Here is an 18,405-nt window from a genome sequence, read left to right on the forward strand (position 1 = left end):
GTTCTTGAAGAAGTATTCAAAAACTCAGAAATAAAACCATTCAGTATTTGTGCTTTTCTTTTTCCCTTTTTTTTCCATGGAATTCTCAGTAGACATCTTCTTTCAAAAACAGTGATGCAAATAATTTTAAAGCAGCTCCATTCATATATTTCCTTCCTTCTGGGTCAATATTGGTTCAGTTCTGTAGCACTGACTACTAGATGGAATTTCTTTTGAACGCTAATGTCTTAGTCTCTATGGTTATTAAAGTTTCTGTGATATTCCTTGTAAGAACAAGCTCATAAACTTCAATAATAGATTAGAAGCTAGCTTGAGCAATCAAATTTCAGAAAGCTAATACCTCCTGTAATTCTGACAATTTAGTATATTGTGCACACCAAGTTACTTTTCACACATGTACAGATCACAAGAGCTAACTTCTACAGCAGAAGAAAATTATTCTGTCCAATTTTTCATTTTCCAAAACAGTGAGCTATTACTGTAGAAATGTGGAATTATGCAACTTACTATTATTTTCTGTCTAGAAATTTTAATCAAATTCTAAGGGACTCATTGTTGCATATATTAAAACCTCTAAAAAACCCCTATCTTTCTTGGATTTGCTTTTTTTTCTTCCTAATTTTATAAAGAGGGAATTCTACAAATATGTAGTTACAAAATATATTACCATTAAGTTACATAAGTGGTGCTCAAATATATGTAAATACAATGTGTGTATTAGTAGCACACATACTGTAAGCCACGTTGCTATTATTCTTCCAAAAAGATAGCCAACAAACATTTTTCAGAGAAGAAAATGATACCAGGATTCAGGATTTTTCTTTCCTCACTCCCAATTTTTCTTATGAGTGAATGGATTAAGCCCGTTATTATGCTAAATAATAAAACCTACCTATATGCCAGGGAAACCTGTATATAATATTTTATCTATATATTTCAGTAATTTACAAAGAATAACTTCTGTGAGTTATCTGCAGTGATTCCATCTGTGGATAGCTCATACTGTGTTTTGTGATCCTTTGAAATGTCATGTATGTAGTTTAATAGTAAAATGCTGCTGTTGTTTATTTTGTAATCATAATGACAAGGGCTGCAGTGCACTATTTTGGTACAGCTCAAATAATTACACAGTCCCAAAGGACTACTGAAAATCATTATTTTTTTTCAAAATGAAGGACATTCGGAGGACCATGACATTGTTTAGTGTGGCAGAAGAGAAAGAGCAGGTCTTAGCAATTCAGTCTACTTCTGTTTTAGTATGTCGCTAGACAGTTTCACTGGCCACTGTGTGCATGAGTGTCTGCCTGCTACAGCTGACTCGAAACTCCTGACTCAGAATTCCTGACTGAGTCTTTTTTTACTCACAAAATTTGCTCACGATTTATCAAAACACTTACAGGAAATACATCTGTCTAGGTTCTTAGACAAGCTGAGAAAACCTCCAGAATACTATGGCTGTTAAGACTTTGCTTTCAATGTGGCCATAGAGGTTTTAAGCATTTGTTCAAAACTGACGTAATATATCTCAATAGTTGGACCTAACATCAGTCTCTGGTAGAAATGTCTATAATTTCATTAGAAAAAATGCTTTGTGATTGCATAATTCCTCTAGAATAGATTAAAATAAGATTTAGATTTCTCCTGCCCCATTTTCTCTTTGTACAAACAAGCAAAGGTTCACTGGACCAAAGTGGAGTAGTCCAGCAGGAGAAAAATTAATCTACAGTTAGGAGCTGCATCAATTCAGTGGGAAACTCTAAATTCAGGTTTCACTTAGTTTTTTTCCAGCTGGAACTATTCCACTTGATGTCAGTCATATTCATGGGACTATAGAAAAGAAAATTAACTTCCGTTGTCTGACAGTGAAGGCTGTTTTTGTTTTTGTTTTTTTTACAAAAAAAAAATTGTAATTTTTTTATTGCTAAGTTGCGTTAGGCTATGAATTTATAAATTGAACATTGCTAGTTATTTTTAAGTCAATAAGCCGTTTTTTTCTTTTCTTTAATGGAAATTGTATAAACTAAGCTGTCTTGTCAAAACTGAGGTTATACTACACCTATATGGACCTTAAAGAACACATTTATCAAGACATCCCATAGCCTCAAGGTATTGCAAGGTATGCCATGGGTATGCCTAGGTATGCCATGAAGCATAAAAACAAAAACTTAGTCTTCATTCTAAGGCAGAAAAAAATATTTTAAATAAAAGTTTGTTCTTTCTACAAGTGACAGGTGAAAACTGCGTTTTATCTTGAACTGAACTACCAATCATCATTGACAATACCTGTTATATAAAGTGCTCTTTCATAGCTGCTTGCCAACTGTGAAAAAGTTGATTACTGAACTGATTTCTGTTCTGCAGCAACTGAAGTTGACTAATAAGCTATTTCTAAATAACAACACCTTTTAGAGAGAGAATCCTTTATTTTTATGTACACCTTTACATTTACTGCCTATAAATTTACAAATGAAATGTCTCATAAGTTATTATAGGCATATCCATTATAGAAAGTATGCAAGTTTTATTACCAAAATATCTTCTCTAGCACAAAGCTATTAGGTATGATTCACGATGATTGGTGTTCTCTGTTTATTATTCTTTTATAATGTTTTCTCAATGATTGTAAGGATTGTATTTAAGTGCCATTTGAGACACCCTATGATAGGAAAAAAAAAAAAAAAATCCACATAAGGCTAGCAGATATGATGCAGGATCTTCAGGAGACCTATGCGGAAGTGGAGTAGCAGCTGGAGGCCAGGCAGGATATCCTGAAGCATCTCAAATGATGCTAGAGACCTATGGGAAGGTCAGAGACCTAAGCCCTAGATCTCTAAATTTTAATTCAAGTCTAAGGTAGGTCATCTAGGTGTTCTTTATAATCAGTGGAGAAATTAAGGCACCACAAGGTAATTGACCTCATCTTGTGATAGCTGTGGAATTTAATAGGGATTAATCATTTTCAGGAGACGATTATTTCTTCTCACCTGGATTAAATCCAAATCGTAATTGGTAATTTTCACTTAGAAATTACCTAAAAAGGATGACATTCAGTTCCAGATTCAAATACCTCACTTTAAGCACCTCTAACATAGATGTTTCCACGTGAATTAGTTATTTAAGCCTCTTTGTCATTTAATGAAGACAAGAGGTCTTGCTAGTAATTCTGGTGTCCAAAACAGATTTCTACTCTAGTATGATAGCACCTCCACTAAAGGTAAATATCTGAATCTGGGGTCGGATTCTTCCCATTGCAAACATAAAATAACAACAGCTGCAGCAACAATAACAAAAAAATATATATAAGGTGAATTCCCCCATGGAAAACTTTACAAATATCCAATTTTTTGATGAAAATATGTTTGTAAAATTTATAAAATAATAAATCAGTGCTTTTTTGGGATTTATAGAGCAACATTTGTTTGCAGCACATTACTGTTATATTCAGTAGTTGCAATAAGTAGCAGTTAAAAAGTCCTTTTATAGGTGTTTATCAGTAAGTACTCCTTGAAAAGTGGACTCCTTGAAAAGTGGACAAAACCATCAGGTTTTTGGGAGTGCCTGGCTTAGCCTCTCCTCTATGAAAACATTAGCAAAACTGATAGCTATAAAGACTTTGGATGTATTTAACTGGAAAACATGCTTCGATAAACTATGAAAAAAATTAGTCTAAAATTTGAATGAGACCTTTAATTTTAAGATTTAATTAGATTAATGGTTGTGGTAGTACTCTCATATGTATTGAAATGTCAGACTTACCTCTATTTTTATAATTCTTTTCATCCTGATCCCCAATGAACTGAGTTCAAGTAACTGAATTCAAGTTTGTGATTGAAGTTAATTAGAGCTCAGTGAGGAAGGACAAGGCTTACAGACAAAATAAAAATAAAAACGTATGTCACAGGGAATACTGAAGAAAAGAAATGAGAAGACATAACGTGATCCTGAAGAAGTGAATAGTATAGAGGGAGAATCAGAATGATGAAATAACAACAATTAAAAGATGAATGGTGAATATAAAAGGGGAATGCAGTTTCTAGAAAAACCTATTCAACTATATAAACAGTTCATTTTTCAAGTAAAATAAAGATGGCATAATGGTTCTGTAATTTAATCAAAAGGAGTTAATGAGAGATTTTATGCAATAGCTGAGAAGCAGGAGAAGATGAGAACAAGGTATTTATAGAATCAAAGGTGGCAGATCCGTGCTCTTATGGACACATCCAGTTTCATCTTATTCCTGAAAAAATAAAAAAGGGAGAGGTTCTTACTAGCAAATTTTGAGGATCAGATTTAAGTTGGAATTAAAAGGGAGTGATTAGGACTAAATTAAAAGGGAGAACCTACACAGAAAGTGTGCATCGCATATTGAATTAGCTTACAAGTGAAAAGAAAATGTAGTAGTATTTACCATTTCAAGGCAGCTTAAACAAATGTAATTGCCACTCTGTTGTTTTAAGATGCATAAAATCCTTCTTTTGTTGCAGAAAAGACCCTAAAGAAAATCTGAAAATAGGAAGAAAAATGAAAGACGAAGGGCATGAAGCTTCAGTTGTACAAAGAGAACAGTGACAGAAGGAAGGTCAAGTCATACTGTGTCCATTATTTCTTGGAAAGGATTTCTGAGGTCATTTATTTCAATATAATTGGGTGAAGGAGGAGGTAAAGGATTAAGGAGCAAGTCAAGGAGGAGAAAAGGGAAGTATGAAATTCAAGGAAGTATATTAGACAAATGACATAACTGCGTGGAGAGAAAATATGTATATATTTTATGCTTGATCTTCAAGAATGACCTCTTTAAAGCACAAAAATGGCCCATTCCAAAGTGTAAAAGTTCAGGCAAGAGTAGTAGAAGATGAGCATGAATAAAAAGGTATCAGCATCCATTTTTAGTTAAGTTTACTTACTTTTAGATCACTGATCAGCAAAGAGTGTTTGGCATAATGGAACAAATGCAGTGGAGGCCACTAGGATAATTGGATGCAGGAGCACAGGATGTACAGGGAGAATCAAGGGAAATCTAAAACGCAAAGAGAGTTAAAGAAGAGTGAATTGTCTAAGAGTTACCCAAATTAAAGAACTAGAATTCACAAATAATGCTGATTGGTGAAAGGAAGTTGTAATAAAACTGTAGCTGTGATGGTGGCAAGGACATAACACAAATGTTGGTAATTGATTTGGAAGCTGAAGTCATTAGGGACATGTTAGAGGAGAGAATGGGAGAAATTGAAGGTTTAAAAACAAAAGAACATACTTAGAAAAATTCAGGTGGACATAGCAGCTACTTATGAAAAACTGAACTTTCCAGAGACTTTCAACCATTATTCTCACATGACTGGCCTCTTAAAATACTGAATGCAGAAAGCAGAATACTAATATATAACATGCACAATGTTCATTTACTATAAAAATGTGTATTAACACAGTTCTTGCGGCAAGGAACTGCAACAGGTATCTTTTGATTATGTTTATGTCATCTGTGTTCAGTTCCTTCTTGCATATTTTACTCCTGCTATTCGTTTCCCAAACAGCTGATTAGTTGTAATTCTTCCCATCCTGATACTCCCTCACTTCACCGTCACTTCATCTGCCATCATATTCCCTTTTTAATACACTTTCCACTAATTCCCCACTCCCTGGTCTTTAACTTTCTGCTCTCCCCATTCCCTTTTTCTTTTTGGGTCATCTCCTAAAATCAAGAAAGGAAAACTATTGAACTATAGGATGATAATGAAAATAGGTTAGTCCATCCTTCCAACTGTTTTTATCCTATTGGTGTTTGGTATCAATTTATACGTTAGCTTTCTGACCTTTTGCACGCTAGGACTTCAGATTAGTGGGTGCTCCCAGCTTCCCGCTCAATGCTGATTATTAATTAACTAACTAATAAGGCATTCTTTTACATATAAGAAAAATACAAAAGTCTACGTCAGTCTTTATGACATTCAGTAAGAATATTTGTTATACAGAAGTTTGTAATTACCAGCAGAGATAAAGGAGTTTATTAATCAAGATTTCAGCAACTCACAGTAGCTATCATACAAGTCTTTAAACATTCTTAATTAATTCTTATTTTCTTTGTTGGGCAGGAATAACTTAAACTGATGAACAGAACATATACATTTATAGGAAACATTTTCTTTAAGCGAACAAAGAGAAAAGAAACATGTCAGTAAGATATTTCTTTACCAGAGAGATACTTAGAAGTTGTCCATAGCATAAGACACTCTGAAATTCTATGCAGCAAATCAGAGTCTTAGAGTATTCAGTTGCATATATTAAGTTGTCTCCGGGAATCTGTCTCACATAAACAAACTCTGTTCTAATTAGGATGCATTTTCTCTTAGTATAACAAATTTCCTCTAAATATCAGTAAAAATCTAAGAAAGATAGCAACAGCTAATACCTGAAAAAACAATCCAATATGGGAAGTCTTTAATCTCGTACAATCAAATTTGATTACGGATCAGGAACTACTGTTTTTCTCCTCACACTTAGTTGAACTTATTAACATTGTTTCACGATGGGCTAATCAGTTAGCCATTAGTAAATAAAGGTTTATTGATAGAAATGCTGCCCAGGATAATATGAATCTTTATAGTAGATGGTTTAAACGTTTTGGAGGATATTTTCAGTTTGTGAGGCAAAAATGGACACTATAATACAATGTAATTGAACAGCTAAATCAGGGAAGCAAGAAAGAATACAACTTTTTATTACAAAAAAGTTATTTATACAATCTATGTTTCAGTTTAGTGATTTAGATGGAGTTATACTTCTTTTTGTACTTTTAGTGCCTTACTAGTATTTTGGCACTTATATGAAAGGTTTCATCTAGGGATTTCAAAATTTGCCTTTGAAACTCTCCTGATGATGATATTCTGAAATAGATAAGGTTATGTATAAGTGAATAGAAGAACAGAGATATAACTGGCAGATCTGGAACTCAGACATGTTACTTGAAGGGGAAGAAAGTATCAAATAGTTTTAGCAACAAAAGTAATCCACTGCACCACAAATATTTCACCAAACCATCGCAGGTTCAAGGAATACTTGATGAGCAGAAGTCAGATTTTTTTCTAGAAACTTGCTGAGCTATAAAGACTGTTCTAGGGACCTGGATCTCAGTGCTATCAAGTATCCATTATTTTAGGACAGTCAGATATGTTTGAACTTTCAGACCTATTGTACCAAGGGGAAGGGTCTGAAAGCTCTGAAAATATTAGGTCTGATCAGGACTAGCTTCTGTCTCTGTTATCTCTGCGGTTAGCGCCACAGAAACCCCTGTTAAAAGGATGTCTGAAATCATCCCTATAGTCCAAGTGAACAGTGCTAAAGGACCACATAGGCTGGACATTCTGCCTTGGGTTATGAACAGTATTTGTACATTTATTTTTTGCACTTACCCTAGCACTTCCCTATAGGAAATGATTAAGAAAAAAAAAATGTTTATTTATTATTTATTTGATTTTGTTAACACTCAGGATGACCTTAATTTGACTTAAATTTAAATGTTTGTAAAGTGGATATTTATGCACGAAGTACTAATCTAGTGCCCCTGTTTTTGGTCAGTGGAGAGAAACAGAAACTTTGAGGGTGCAATAATTCAGGTGCATTTTACCAGTTTGATTGAGTTTCTTACTCACAGGCATCTGTTGTCATCTGAGAGGCCTAGTAGTACACAAAACATCCACACTGGCCTATGACAGAGGCCGTATGGAACATTTCTGTTCTTTTGGAGCTGCATCTGGAGGCAAGACAGAATACTCTACAAAATTTTAAAGGCCAGTAGACTTCTATAATGGGTAAGTTTAAGTCCTAGAAATCTATCTCAGGAAAAGAATGGAATGCCCTAGCAGTGCCTATATTCTCAGATAAAGGGGAACTAGGGTGGGAAATAGGAGCAAGGTGAGATAAATAAAAAGGTGGATAGATCAGATATTTAAGTGACTTGAAATGTGTTCAAAATACAGATATCTTTCCATGTGAAGATATACTTTAAGGAAAGTAAGGGTCAAGGCACTTGCAGGAATCTGCATTGAGTATTACATTGTTTCAATATTTTATTAATGCACTGATGAATAAATGAAAATTAATTATAAAATATCTGAATGACATTAAAGTGGGAGTTTGGAAAATGGAATAAGAAATGTAAAAGGCCCTGATATGCTAGAGAGAGAATTTAAATTCATCAAAATGAAATTCAATTTTAAAACTTAGAAGTTAGTATTTAAAACCTGAATAAATAAACATCTTATAATTTAAGAATTTGAAAATGTATATCTAGAAAAGAAGAAGTTCATTGCATGTAAAAAAAGATCTAGAATTTATAAATAAATGAAGAATAAATTATAACAATAGATAAACATCTGTGTGGTCTGTTAAAAGACTTACTGAGGTCAAGGTAAATGACATCCACTGCTTCACACAGTAAGCCAGTCATCTCACCGTAGAAGGCAGTCAGGTTAGTCAGGTACAGTTTGCTTTGATTAATCCATGCTGGCTTTTACCAATCACATTCATGTGCCTAGATTTAATACTTTTTAGAGTATTTGCCCCATAACCTCTCTGAGGACTGCAATGAGGCTGCCTGGCACATAGTTCCCAATATCTTTTGTGAAACAGGCATGACCTTAAATTTTTTTTGAAGTCACAGAATCATAGTGGTTGAGGTTAGCAGGACCTCTGGAGATCATCTAGTCCAACCTCCCTGCTCAAGCAGGGTCCTCTAGAGCATATTGCCCAGCATCGCGTCCAGGCGGGTTTTGAATATCTCCAGTGAAGGAGACTGCACCACCTCTCTGGGCAACCTGTTCCAATGCTCTGTCACCCTCACAGTCAAGAAGTTTTTCCTCAGGTTCAGATGGAACTTCCTGTGGTTCAGTTTGTGCCCATTGCCTCTTGCCCTGTTGCTGGGCACCACGGAGAAGAGGCTGGCCTCATCCTCTTGACACTCCCCCTTCAGATACTAGTACACATTGATGAGATCGCCTCTCAATCTTCTCTTCTCCAGGCTGAACAGGCCCAGCTCCCTCAGCCTTTCCTCAAAGGAGAGGTGCTCCAGCCCTCTAATCATCTTGGTAGCCCTCCGCTGGACTCTCTCCAGGAGTGCCATGTCTGTCTTGTAGTGGGGAGCCCAGAACTGGACACAGGACTCCAGGTGAGGCCTCCCCAGGGCTGAGTAGAGGGGCAGGACCACCTCCCTCCACCTGCTGGTAACGCTCTGCCTAATGCAACCCCAGGATACCATTGGCCTTCTTGCCCACAAGGGCACACTGCTGCCTCATGTTTAACTTGTTGTCCACCAGCACTCCCAGGCCCTTCTCCTCGGAGCTGCTTTCCAGCAGGTCAACCCCCAGCCTGTCCTGGTGCATGGGGTTATTCCTGTCTAGGTACAGGGCTCTTGCACTTGCCTTTGTTGAACTTCATGAGGTTCCTCTCCGCCCAGCTCTCCAGCCTGCCCAGGTCCCTCTGAATGGCAGCACAGCCTTCTGGTGTATCAGCAACTCCTCCCAGTTTTGGATTATCAGCGGACTTACTGAGAGTGCACTCTGTCCCTTCATCCAGGTCATGGATGAGTAATTTGAACAAGACAGCACCCAGAACTGACCCCTGGGGGACACCGCTAGTTACAGGCCTCCAACTAGACTCTGCCCCACTGACCACAACCCTCTGAGCTCTGCCATCCAGAAGGTTCTTAATTCACCTCACTGTCCAGTCATCCAAGCCACACTTCCTGAGCTTGCTTATGAGGATGTGATAGGAGACAGTGTCAAAAGCCTTGCTGAAATCCAGGTAGATAACATCCACTGCTCAAATCATAAAAAAATAAAAAAAAAATAAAAAAAAACTCCCCCGATCATCATGACCTTTTGAAGATTGCCTTACAATGACTTACGATGACTTTGGGTAATTCCGTCATTACCCTTAAATTCATCCCAATTGAGGAGGCCCTAACTGAGCCCTTCATTGCTGTGGTAGTACCTCTGTCAGCTAACTCCGCTTTTAGGCATGGAAAACAGGGAGGCGTGAGGGTAGACATTGCCACTAAATGGCAGAGACAAAGCAAGTATTGAATATCTCAGGTTTTTCTGGGCTCTTTGCCTCTGTATCATTTTCCAAATTAGTAGAATGAGAAAATGGTATTTAATCCTCCTTTTCCCTACAGTATAGGAGCTCTTCCCATTGCTTTTCCCAGGTGCTACGTTGCTCCTTGGTATTCAGTCCAAGCTTTACTTTTGCACTTAAGTTCTTTCAGGAGCTCTGTATTCAGCCAAACTGGCCTACAGTTTTTACATGCTGCAATGGACCATTCTTGTGCTTGAAGGCGGCTGTCCTGGAATATCAGCTAGTTCTCCCAAACTCTTGCCATTCAGGGCAGCCTTCCAAGAGACCCACCTATCAAAACAAGCAGATATCCACTTTCATGAAACCCAAAATCTTTATTCTGCTATTTGCCTTCCTTACTTCCCTCAGGATTTAAAAGCTACCATCTCATCATCACTGCAGCCAAGATTGTCATTGGCTATCACATCATCTGCTATTATTTATGTTATTATGTATATTATCTCATTTCTATTAAATAGAACTTAAATAGAATTGAATTGTGGTCCTTCTGTCATTAGCAAATTTCTCAAATCTTGATGCATAGAGGGTTTTTTTTCTTCTTTTTTAATAACTAAAAGACTAATACCATAGAAGGTGCTAGTTACCCTTTATAATTTAAATTTCAGTTACCTCAATGTGAGCAAAAAGGATGCCTTCAAAAGAATTTTCAGTGGGAAGATATTCTTTCACATACTTTTCAATCACTCATGTTTTCAGGAAGAAAATTGTTTATGCCTTCTAAAAAGAATCCTTCTAAGGTGAAACCAACCCCGAGAAATTTTAGCCACAAAAGAAAGATAAATGAAAGTTCTGATTTAAAAATCCATTGAACTTTCACTATCATGAAATACTAGGATGCCTTGAGGGTTCATATTTTCTAGGCATTTCTGGATACTTTATCTACTAATTGAGATTCCAGTCAGCATAATGCTTTTGACACTAAATGCATACATATATCAGAATATATTTTTAATGGGAACTTCAAAAAATTGCCACTAAGTAGCATACATTTTTAAAATGTCAAAAACATACCATGTTTGTAATATTTTAAATTTGAATGTGGGTACTTGAAAAGACTATATTCAGTAGAAAAGTCAAAATAGGAAGTATTCTTGTTTCCTAAAAACAACTATTGAAAACTCATATGTACACAACTGAATTCTGTTGGAAGTCAGTGATTTTTTTTGAGAGACTATTTAATTCATACATAGATTTTTTTTTAGGAAAAGGGCCTGCAATGTCTAAATATGTTGAAAGAGGCAAATACACTTTCACAATCTTTCTTGATTTGAGTTACATTTAAACAAACAGCAACCAGTTCTTAGTCCACCTCACCGTCCATTCATCTCACCAATACTTCCTAAGCTTGTCTATGAGGATGTTATGACAGACAGTGTCAATAGCCTTGCTAAAGTCCAGGTAGACAACATCTACTGCTCTCTCCTCATCTACCCAGCCAGTTATCCCATCAGAGAAGGCTATCAGGTTGGTGAAGTGTGATTTCACTCTTGTGAGTCCATGCTGACTACTCCTGATCACCTTCTTATCCTCCTTCTTATGCATGGAGATGGCATCTAGGATGAGCTGCTCCATCACCTTTCTAGGAATCGATGTGAGACTGACTGGCTTGTCAGTCCTGGCTCCTCCTCCTTGCCCTTTTTGAAGACTGGAGTGACACTGGCTTTCTTTCAGTCCTGAGGTACTTCTTACTTGTTCCAACTGGTATATATTTCTTTTTACTTTTATTTCAAAACATTACTATCATCACAAAAGGTCTTCTATTACTAGTTCTCTATTAAAATACTTTAGTGTCTTAATTAAAACTAGGTAAGACAGCAATTATACTGTTAAATATATCTACCTCAAGATGTGATCTTTTTCTATACTAAGTAGCGCTGATTGGCTTGTATCTATGCTGCTCAGAGCTGGTTGCATCTGGTGTGCTTCTACCAGCACTACAACACTTGCAGAGAGCTAAAAATAGTATCACAGGACTGTCTTGTAGACTGCACACCAGTCTCAGCACTATCTACTCCAAACGACGTCTGGAGTAAGCTATCCCTGGAACCGAATACAATTTTGATTTGAGGGAAATGAATTTGCTCACTCCTAAACGAAACCTGGGAGTGTAAAAAAATGCATACACAGTGTGGATACACGATACTGTAAACAATAAGTGAACTGCAGAAATAAAGTATTCAGCAGTTACTTTATTATAAAGGTTGTATCTACTCTGCTGAACGAAGGACCAGTGAGCAAGGTTGAGCACTGGACTATATCTGTTCTTTCTGGCACTGCTTAGAGCACTTCTAACTGGCTCTTTTTAATGTTGGTGTGGTGTGGAAAATAGTTCACTCCAGAAGCTTCTCCCTAAAACTGAAATTTCAGATTTAACTTTCTCTAATCTATCAGCATTACCCTATCCAGCTTTGCACTCTGAAAAAACTCCGCATGACTTCATGTCACAGGCCTGAGCAGGAAAAGTATAATTTTTGTTGGACTGCTGAGTTACAATGCAACATTTACGTTACTTCAGACACATTGAACAGAAAATAACATGCAAAACAGAAGCTACATCTTGGGCCCAACGAGCACCGCAGAGGAGACCAAGAGCCAGTATCCTCTAGAGGGGGCTATTCCTAATCAGCGTGGACATGAGCTTGCAGGTGCTACTTGGCCTCTTTCATTTAGCAGTATAGAAACAGACAAAGTGGGCGGAAGAAACATACAGATTAGCCTTATAGTATAAACAGTTTGCATTTCAATAGAGGATTTTTAAGTTTTCCAAGCATTGGAAAAAAATTAGTATTAAAAAAAATGCTAGGTCTCCCAAATTATCACTGAGATAACAGTAAATCCTTCCGTTAAAGGATTTGGAAAGGGTTTTAGAATAAAATTCTGATTAATTTAGATGGAGAACAACTCAGTATGCAGTCTTTCTTACAAGTTCGGTTCAAAGGACAATCACAACTGTGTAGTCAATAGCATTGCAGGCATAATTAAGCCACATATGGGCAGAAAATGTTTTGAATATGCTCCCTCTCTGAGTCTGAAAACAGTAAGCAAAATTTTACATACTTCTGAGTTGCAGGATGTGAATATTATCAAAGAAAAACACATCTAAAACACTATATGTGAGCAAATGGCTTGCACACATTTTTGGGAAAAGTGCTTGGAAAGATAGACCGAATTCATTGTTTAGGAACTTGTTAGAGCTTTCTTAAATTGCCTTCTGTAATGTCAGCAGCAGATGCAAAAGAAATGATGATACCAAGCAATATAAATGTTTTACTGGTAGATAAGTGAGACTGAGCATCAAATAAAGTTACTTCACAAATATGTATATGTTAAAATGAACACAGGTAAAAAACCAGAACATATATATATATATATATATGTTGCAATGTAAAACAGAAATAGAGAGCAGAAGACTTGGATTAACTTTTTTACTGATAGTCATTTATCATTTATATTTAGAATAGAACAGCTGTTAGGACAAATTCTCTCCACCTCTTTCCCTAACTTCTTCCAAGCTCATGCATTGCCAAATAAATTGCCTCAGAAATCCTTTTATCATCCTTATTATACTTTAAAAGAAAAAAATTCTTTAAAAAGAAGAAATTAATTCCTATCATAATTTATGTCCGATTTGGACTTATGGCAAGTAACAGTCAACTCTGATGCCAGGATTGAAATGCTGAGGGGAGGGAGAGATGATCTCTTAATGATTGTGGTATTGGCTGGTTATTAGAGTATTCAACAGTTTTCTCCATAGACTGAAAGTTGTTATTCCTCACTATATCTACATTTAGCATGGTAATCATGAGAATGTCAGAATATCTTTACTGAGTAAAATAGCATCTGTATCCGCAATAAAAAAATACCTCCTTTTGTTTGCTATGAAACTGCTACCTGCTAGTTTCATTTTGATGATTTCTTGTTCTTCTGCTGGGATAAGATAGCGAATAATCTCTCCCTGTTTTCATTCTTAAAGTTTTATAGACCTCTATTATATCTCCCTTAGTTATCTCTTTTCAAGGCCAGTAAATCCTGGCCTGTATATTTGTTTCTCATTAAGAGCCTATAGCATGTAGTGGATGATATTTTATCTTTCCTCAAACTTTTCTCATTTCTACTGCATCTTTTTCTTTTTTTTTTTTAAACAGAAGGCAGCCCTTTGACTGCTACTGATCTTAAAGAGGAGACTCAAATAGAAGACTTATTAGCTACTGCTATTTTAAAAAGAAAGATTTTTTGTCAGCTGTGTTTAGCAGATTTATATCACACACAATTCTTTATCATATGCAGAACCAAGGGAAAGGTAAAACTAAGGCTTTCTAGTCAAAAAGACATGATAGAGTTTCTTTCTAGTAGGAGGCTGACCACATGGATAGCTAGAGATGAATGAAAGAGAGGAACATTATTCAAGAAGGGAGTCTACAGGCTTAAAGGGGAATTGGCCATCTCGCCTGGAGGAATTAAGCCCTAGCTAGGTAGCAACAATATGTTGTGTGAAATTGACACTTTATATTTTGACCAATAACCTTGAAAAATTAAACCCTGGCCACTCACCTCAAGTCAGAATTTCAGCACTTATATGAAACTGATCCGTATAGACCAAAATGCTCTGAAGAATTCAGCTGATAAGGTATGACTGACTGACTGACTGACTTTTTCTTTAAAAAACAGATGGTGAGGGGCTCAATTTTGTGGTTAATATTGTAGCGTTGTGGCTATTTCTGACTGTGTAGCGGTTAGAATATTCACCTGAGGTTCAGCTCCCTTCACAGAGTAAAAGGATTCAGTTTAACAGCTAAGGACAGCTCCTAATTGTTAGGGAGGGATTTCTCTTTGACCACTTCAGTCAAAGTTGTGTCAGTATGCAAAGACACATATATTCACAGAGATTAATTAATTAAAGAGAATTTTTGGCTCTGGAAGGGAAGGGCATAGAGAATGGAACTGGAGACTAGGGAGTGATGAACTTCTCTGTAAGTAGATAAAGGTGCTATTTCTGAACTTATCTGAAAGATAACCATACTGCAGAAGGAAAACCGAAATGAAGATTTTGAAAAGATATACAATTCAGAGAATGAAGCTGGGCTGAGTAGGGAAAGATAGTGCAGGACGATGGGCCAATTAAGATTTACTTTTGTCATTTCCTAAACTGTTTCTGCTTTTCAAGTTTAATGGTGATATTCTTCAGATGAAGATCCCTATGTTTATTTTAGCTACAATAATGCACGTACTTATGCTTATACATATAAGGAAACTTGTCTCTAGAACAGAAAGTTCTTATGCTTTTCTTCTTCTGAGACAATTTCCATATAAAATAAAACACCGTAGATAAAATGACATTTTTTTTCTAATAAAATAAATCAGTTTAAGAAGTTATACATTGTTAAGTCAAAATAAGAAATTGCCCTAAAAATTAAAAAAAAAAGCTATCTTATAAAGAACCCTATGCAGGCAACATTTAGGATTCTTTCCAATAGGTTTGTATGTTTTTAATGTCAAAATTATCTATGTAACTCTATTAGAGATGTACTAGAAAATAAAATATAATACTTGAAGTTTTAATGGGTTACAATTTTAGTGAGTTGGAAAGAATCTTTCATATTTTGTTAAGCCAAGAAATCTCCATATGGAAAGTCACTGTGAGCAATGTTATACATGGAAAAGAGAAGTTTTTATTAGGAAATTGCCATATACTGTATATGATTAACAGGGGAGTATAGGCAAAACACTGTTGTCTATATGTAACATTTTTAGATTCCTTCTGCTAATTTCCAGAAGAAAAGAAAAAAATATTCAATATATTGACAAGCAGATGTAAGTAAATGATAGTTGTCACACAGGATAATAAAATAACTAAAAGAAGAATTTCCTATTTTTGGTAAATTTATGCAAGTACTAGCAGTACTGCTCTTGTAAATACAGCAGAAGTGATTCCAGCAAGTAGTAAACTGTAGACACTTTCAGTGGAACTATCTGTCATTCCAGATCAGCGTTCACAGATGCACTATATATTACAGGGCCATTACTGAAATTGGACAGCAGAGAATTATCTTGTGTGATGCTGACAGAATGTCAGGCTTTGACAGGAGAGGAAGGATATATGGAAAAGATATATCATAGTGAGAGTAATAATGAAAATAAAGAAAAACAAGTTTGATTCCAGCTGAGAGGGAGGAAATCCATAGCAAGGGAGAAGGAAACAAAATACTGTGACACAAGTTTATTTTATGAAATGCAGCAATCTAAGACAGTGAAAATACTTCATAGTGTTGGCAATGAATATTATCCCTGTGATTCAGAAAGATAATGGAAGAAGGAAGTACAGGACTGATCCAAAGCTCAGAAGGTCAATGGAAAGATTCCCAATTAGTTGGGTGGGTTTTCATCTGTGTTTCTATAGCCTCAATCTCTAACAACACTGCAATCTACAGAAAACCTGCAGTGGAAAATGGAGCAGGAGATGCTGGATTCTGCGCTTCAAGATTCTTCAAATAAACCTTTCTTTGATAAGGATTTATTTACTACTTTCAAAACATGTTTATGGCTCTTGATAATTGGTTTTAGTTCAAGTCTTGCAAGTAAAACGTGGGCCCGCTGCTGAATGGGGCGGGTGCCCTGGTGACGAAGGATACAGAGAAGGCAGAGTTATTGAATGCCTTCTTTGCTTCCGTCTTCACTGCTAAGGCCAGTCCTGAGGAATTCCAGACCTTAGAGACAAGAGAGGAAGTCTGGAGAGGAGTCTCCTCCTTGGTGGAGGAGGATCAGGTGAGAGATCTTTTGTCCAAACTTGACATCCATAAATCCATGGGCCCCGATGGGATGCACCCACGAGTGCTGAGGGAGCTGGCAGATGTTATCGCTAGGCCACTCTCCATCATCTTGGAAAGGTCCTGGAGATCAGGAGAGGTGCCTGAGGCCTGGAAGAAAGCCAATGTCACGCCAGTCTGCAGAAAGGGCAAGAAGGAGGAGCCAGGAAACTACAGGCCTGTCAGCCTCACCTCCATCCCTGGAAAGGTGATGGAACAGCTCCTCCTGGAGGTCCTCACTAGGCATCTGGAGGACAAGAAGGTGATCGGGAGTAGTCAGCATGGATTCACCACAGGGAAATCATGCTTGACCAATCTGATAGCCTTCTCTGACAGAATGACTGGCTGGGTAGAAGAGGGGAGAGCAGTGGATGTTGTCTACCTGGACTTCAGCAAGGCTTTGGACGCTGTCTCCCATCACATCCTCCTAGGTAAGCTCAGGAAGTGTGGGCTAGATGAGTGGACGGTGAGGTGGCTTGAGAACTGGCTGGATGGCCGAGCTCAGAGGGTTGTGGTGAATGGCGCAGAGTCAAGTTGGAGGCCTGTGGCTAGTGGTGTCCCCCAGGGGTCAGTCCTGGGCCCAGTCTTGTTCAATATATTCATCGATGTCCTGGAGGAAGGGACAGAGTGCACCCTCAGCAAGTTTGCTGATGATTCTAAAGTGGGGGGAGAGGCTAACACACCAGAAGGCTGTGCTACCACTCAGAGGGACCTGGACAGGCTGGAGAGCTGGGCGGAGAGGAACCTCCTGAAGTTCCACAAAGGCAAGTGCAAGGTCCTGCACCTAGGCAGGAATAACCCCATTCACCAAGGCAGGCTGGGGGTCGACCTGCTGGAACGTAGCTCTGCCGAGAAGGACCTGGGAGTGCTGGTGGACAACAAGTTAAACATGAGGCAGCAGTGTGCCCTTGTGGGCAAGAAGGCCAATGGTCTCCTGGGGTGCCTGACGCAGAGTGTTGCCAGCAGGTGGAGGGAGGTGATCCTGCCCCTCTCCTCAGCCCTGGGGAGGCCACCCCTGGAGTACTGTGTCCAGTTCCGGGCTCCCCACTACAAGACAGACATGGCACTCCTGGAGAGAGTCCAGTGGAGGGCTACCAAGATGAATAGAGGGCTGGAGCACCTCTCCTATGAAGAAAGGCTGAGAGAGCTGGGCCTGTTCAGCCTGGAGAAGAGAAGATTGAGAGGCGATCTCATCAATGTGTACAAGTATCTGAAGGGGGAGTGTCAAGAGGATGAGGCCAGCCTCTTCTCCGTGGTGCCCAGCAACAGGGCAAGAGGCAATGGGCAGAAACTGAACCACAGGAAGTTCCATCTGAACCTGAGGAAAAACTTCTTGACTGTGAGGGTGACAGAGCATTGGAACAGGTTGCCCAGAGAGGTGGTGGAGTCTCCTTCGCTGGAGATATTCAAATCCCGTCTGGATGTGATCCTGGGCAATCTGCTCTAGAGGACCCTGCTTGAGCAGGGAGGTTGGACG

Source organism: Struthio camelus, chromosome 1 (genome assembly GCF_040807025.1).
Source record: "Struthio camelus isolate bStrCam1 chromosome 1, bStrCam1.hap1, whole genome shotgun sequence".
NCBI classification, from domain to species: Eukaryota; Metazoa; Chordata; class Aves; order Struthioniformes; family Struthionidae; genus Struthio; species Struthio camelus.